This window comes from Arachis ipaensis, chromosome B02 (assembly GCF_000816755.2).
Source record: "Arachis ipaensis cultivar K30076 chromosome B02, Araip1.1, whole genome shotgun sequence".
In the NCBI taxonomy this organism is placed as follows: domain Eukaryota; kingdom Viridiplantae; phylum Streptophyta; class Magnoliopsida; order Fabales; family Fabaceae; genus Arachis; species Arachis ipaensis.
The window spans coordinates 10090272-10095820 of NC_029786.2; the positions used below are offsets into that span (position 1 = coordinate 10090272).

Genomic DNA, 5549 nt, shown 5'->3' on the forward strand with positions numbered 1-5549 from the left:
TTCAGGGCAACACTCTGAAGCAGCTGACTAATGAGATGATGAGTATCAATGTTGAAAGTGAACAAGATCGGCTGATGTTTAAAAGAATTTTCATCCTCTATATTCAGATGGCATTCTTGTTGCCAAGTATAATAACCAAAGTATCTCCCGTGCACATAGCTCCAATTTTTGAGATAGAGAAAATAACAGAGGGCAACTGGGAAGCCCGTGTGCTAAATTTCATCATTAAAGGCATAACGAATTACCGTCTAAAAAAAAATCAATCGATGGGTGCCTTTATGCCTTGATGATAATCTATTTTCATCTCGCAAAAAACAAGGAGAAGAAAGGAGAGAAAAAAGCTGCAGTGCCCTGGGTTAGCAACTGGAACAGAGAGCAGCTAGTTTCAAGAATTAGAGCAGAGATAGATGACCATATGGTAAGCAAACATAATACATTCTTTAATTTGTGTATATTTTATTTATGCAGAAGCTGTAAACTAACATTTCTACTCTTTCAGGGCATCGTCAAAATGGCGGAAATAAAAAAGAAATTGAAAGAAATGAAAGAAAAAGAAAAGAAAGAAGAAAAGAAAAAAAACCAAGTTCTTCCTCTGAGAATGATTCGCCAGAGACTGATGTTGATGTTTCCTCTGAGTCTGAGTCGGAAAAAGACTCAGAAGAACCTACAAGGAAACAACCCAAAAGGGGACCAAAAAGTAAGTAATTATTTTTGGGTGCATTTTGTCCATTTTAAGGTGTTTTTCCCTAATAATTGTTTGCTATTCAGAATGGAATCCAGAAAGAGGAAGCAAATTTTAGAGGATTCCAATTCAAAGAGCATAAGTGAATCCACTAATGAGTAAGATTCTGAAATTATCATCACTTTCTTTTCTGTTTCTATCAAAATTTAATGTATTAACACAAGGTTTCTCATTTAATTTCAGGAGTGAAGAATCCTTACCAGTTAAAAAACAAAAAACAAGCAAAAAAATTCATACTTCCGCCAAAAGTGTGAACTGCCTTCGACGGTATCTCATAATCAATATTGTTGTATTTGTCTGATTCATAATATTTTGATTTTCAGGACGCAACCCAGAAAAAGAAAGCACGTAATCGAGGATTCGTCTTCAGAAGAAGAAAATCATTCCTACGATGGGTAAGATACTTTCTAAACCTATCTTAAACTCTATAATCAAAACTATATTTTGTTAACATGTACTTTTGAATGTACTGTCAGAACTAAAATTGGAACTGAAACAATATAAGGATTTTTAAGACAACATCAATAAGGGTATGTTAAAATTGGGTGCATATTACATTTTTAAGGTGTTTTGGTAGCTGGTTATTTATCTTCGGTTAATTGATAGAATTTTGATATCCTGAATAGTATTATTTACTGAATGATATTTGTTCTATACTTAGAATGCCGGAGGTGAGCGTAGCAACCGAGACTGATCCTTTGTTTCAAGGACAAACGGAGCAGAGCAGTGTAAACAAACCTTCGGATTCCATGTAATTTCTTTCTTATACCATTTTCTAAATTCTCTTTTTACCATATTCTTCTAATTCTGTATATATTTTTTTTAGAACAAAGATCCCTTTAACGTTTTATTCAAGAAAAAAAGGCAGGAAAAAAAATAAAAATCTGCAACTACGTAAGTTCTCAAAAAAAAAAAAAGCATTTCGGGATGCAGTTGGTCATTATTTTGGTGTATCGTTATCTTATTTGGGTGTATTTCAGATTTAGTCGGGAAGAAGAATCGTTGAGTGACCCTGCTCAACAACAGATCATCGTTTTTCGACTATCCTCTCAACCGCTTGATATGTAAGTTTTATAACGAAATTTTAACCTCTAATCTATTTTAAAAGGGTTTTCTTAACATTTTATTTTTGTCTTGTTTAGAGTTCTAATTCAACTATACCTGCCTTCATCCCAGACAACATCAGAAAGTCCTGTCCCACCATTTGAACCATCCCCACCAACAGAGAGGTGAGCAAAATTATTCGGGTGCATTTCGTTATTGTTTGGGTATATTGTTATCTTATTTGGGTATATATCCTGAAATTTGAGCTGTAACTGATATTTTTATAATCTGATTCATTTTCTCTAATCCCACAACACTCCAGAACCACAAAAAGTTGATGAAAGCGCACCAACAATGCCACCAGCTCCATCTAAAATGTAAGTTCATCAAAGTATAAATTTATTTTCAATATCATTCTTTTATTCTTATTGTTATAGTACGATATATGTCATCAAGCAGGGATCCAGCCCCTGAAGCGAGTGCTGTTGCACTATTGATGATGGCCAGGACAGCGTCCTATGTACCTAAAGAATTACCATTGCCATCATTTAGCCTTGGCCTGACTGATTCAAGCCAAGAAGAAACACAGACCCAAGAGGGGGTTGCGCAAGCAGAAGCTCAGGTGGTAAAAAGTCCAGAAACTACAATATTAATAGAAGAATTAGATGTGCTAGTGGAAAAGATTGCAAAGAGTGGAGAAAAGAAAACACCAGATTTTCCAGAAGGTAAAACTCTGCCAACTGAAAAGCAAACCGTGGGCCAGACTTTTGACAAATTTGAAACTCCTGTGAGGAGAAATTTAATGTCGGCCGAAATGAAAGAAAAATGCTACCTCTGGACGACACGTATCAGGACATACGCGAACGACAGTACTGATGAGTATGATTCAATTTGCACACTGAACGCCCAACAACCGTTGGTGCTGTCAAGAGTCCACTTTGCATCCTTAAAAGATACTTCATATATTGAAGTTGACGTAAGATTAGATCAAGATTAATGATTATGTTATGAAATATGACTGCAATATTGATTGATGTAATTAATTTGGCTGTTTTGTTTTTTTAGATTGTGACTGCCATGTGCCTGATCCTCAACCAACAGAATATTAAAAGATTCGAGGAAGAAATCTACTGCCTCCCACCTAATATTGTGGTAAGGTGTAATGTATTAAAATTTGGGTGCATTTTGTTATCTTTTGGGTGCATTTTGCTATCTTTTGGGTGCCTTTTGTTATCTTTGCGTGCATTAAAAGATTTCTTTGGGTGTTTCACTAATGCTGCAGAACATGGCCATTGGAAATCATCCAAATGGGGAGTTCTTACAGCCGAAATCTAAAAAGCCATTTAATGTAGAAGACTACCCAATGTTTATACCATTTTTGGACCGGAAAAAATTAGCATCACATCCATATGTAAGTTTTCATTTCTAAAACTTCTTATCACAATTCTTTGGTTATCTATGAATTAAACTAAAACACTGTTCAATGTGGAGATGTTTCAGATTTTTGCACTTGTTTGCTATTCAAATCATTGGTGGATATGGTGGCTGATGTAAGAAAGAAAAAATTTTATTTACTTGACCCCTATCACAAGACGTGTCCCTCCAAAGATAGAATGAAGCTAAATAAATTTATTGTAAGTTGGTTATGGTTTATGCGTTTTCAAATTATTATAAACTGTCTATACTGTATTCAAAAGCTGTAAATTACAGGTACATAGAATATAAAGGAAAACAACACCAAACAAACTAATATAACCCGTATACACCCAAATATAACCCCTATAATCCAAATATATACCCTAAACCCTAAACCCTAAATCATAAAACCCTAAACCCTAAAACCCTAAACCCTAAATCATAAACCCTAAACCCTAATTATGTACCCAAATATAACCCCCTACTAACCCAAATATATACCCTAAACCCTAAATCCTAAACCCTAATTATGCACCCAAATATAACCCGTATACACCCAAATATAACCCCTATAATCCAAATATATACGCTAAAACCCTAAACCCTAAACCTTAATTATGCACCCAAATATAACCCCCTACTAACCCAAATATATACTATAAACCCTAAACCCTAAAACCATAAAATCCTAAACCCTAAACCCTAAACCCTATACCCTATATCTGAACCTGAACCTTCATTATGCAACCAAATATAACCCGTATAAACCCAAATATATACCCTAAATACTTAAGCCCCTAAACCCTAAAACCGTAAATCCTAAACCCCTAAATGCTAAAATCTAAACCATAAATCCTAAAATCCTAGACCCTAAAATCCTAAACCCTAAACCCCTAAATGCTAAAACCTAAACTATAAACCCTAAAAGTCTAGACCCTAAACCCTAAACCATAAACCCTAAACCATAAACCCTAAAACCTAAACCCTAAACACTAAACCCTAAACCCTAAATCTTAAACCATAAAAACTAAACAAAACAATAATTTTTAACATAAAAAGCAGCATCTGAAAATATATAAATGTAAAATGTCAAACACAAGAAAATTCAGAAATACACCTAAAAAACTGAGCTTTACACCCATATTCTGTAACTATACACCCAAAAAATTATCCCCTGCTGCTGGTTCCCTGAAATGATAATTCATAACATATCCTTGATATTGGCTGGAATTTGGATGCACCACAGATGAGGCATCAAAGAGGTTTAACTGGAAATAATAATCTCACATATTAGCAAAAACTATTAACAAAAAATATTAAACTCAATCACCACATATTTAAAGAACATCACTTTTACCTCGTTTAGAGCTTTCGTTTTCTTCTTCTTTTAGGCATTTGCAATCTGTTTGTCCAACTTTGAACCTAGCCTATTTTTTGGACGTCCTCTTGTTCGAACCCTTGGAGGGCTTTGAAGCTCGTTAACGGATTCCAAGTTAGCATCTTCGTGAGATAACGAACATGTCCCCTTCCTTTTGGCTTTCAGTTCTTCCATCTCAACCATGACAATATCGTATGCACGGTGCAGAATGGCAGTCAGGTCCTCCATTTCTGATGCAAATTCGTAAATATTTTGCAAACAAAACACCAATTCGTCAAACCGCTTGCTCCTTGGCTCCAACAGTGGCTTGTCGTGGTTGCTCTTGATGTGTGTGTGTCGCCTATTTACCTTTTTACTCCATCGTTCCAATATATATCTCGGTGACACTTGGGTTACTCGTTTAAAGCTTAAAACGCTTAGTGCGTGACGGCACAATATCCCTCTTGACTCGAATAATAAGCATTGACATTTCACTTGGGCTGCTACTGAGTCGTAAGTAACCACAAACTTGTTCAATATCGAGCTGGAAAATTGTTCTCCAACTTCGTATACTGAATAGCCTAGAGCGGAGTTCGTTAATCTTGTGATGCAATTTGCCTTCCCTCTGAATTGTGCTTGGACTTCCCTAAACTTTTGGTGAGTGTACACATGTTGAAACTAAGCTTCAATGGAGGATTTTGTTGCACACGGTATCACCGTATGAAAATCTGCAGCATTCGATTCTCTCTCTGCTTGCTCCCTGCTTCCGAGGCAATGATCGTATTGTTTGACAAATTGAATAAGCGAGTTGTTCCGGGTAATAAACTTGTTAAAAAATGAATGCATGCTCTCACTCCTTTGTGTGCTTCTCATCCCATCCCAGAAATGGTGATCTATATAAATTGGAACCCATATATGACGGTCTTCATAAAGATCTGCAAAATACACCCAAATCAGACTACAATGCACCCAAAAAAAATGCAATTTGCA

The 5549-nt window shown here is 35.6% G+C and overlaps 2 long non-coding RNA genes across 2 annotated transcripts; both read left to right on the forward strand.

The window, feature by feature from the left end:
• LOC110268698 lies at positions 511 to 1506 on the forward strand. The gene is made up of 4 exons (XR_002357068.1): positions 511 to 697; positions 769 to 840; positions 926 to 1137; positions 1404 to 1506. It is a non-coding gene; the product is annotated as an uncharacterized LOC110268698 (long non-coding RNA).
• On the forward strand, positions 1720 to 2756 carry LOC110268699. Its single transcript, XR_002357069.1, has 4 exons — positions 1720 to 1806; positions 1885 to 1971; positions 2109 to 2163; positions 2246 to 2756. It is a non-coding gene; the product is annotated as an uncharacterized LOC110268699 (long non-coding RNA).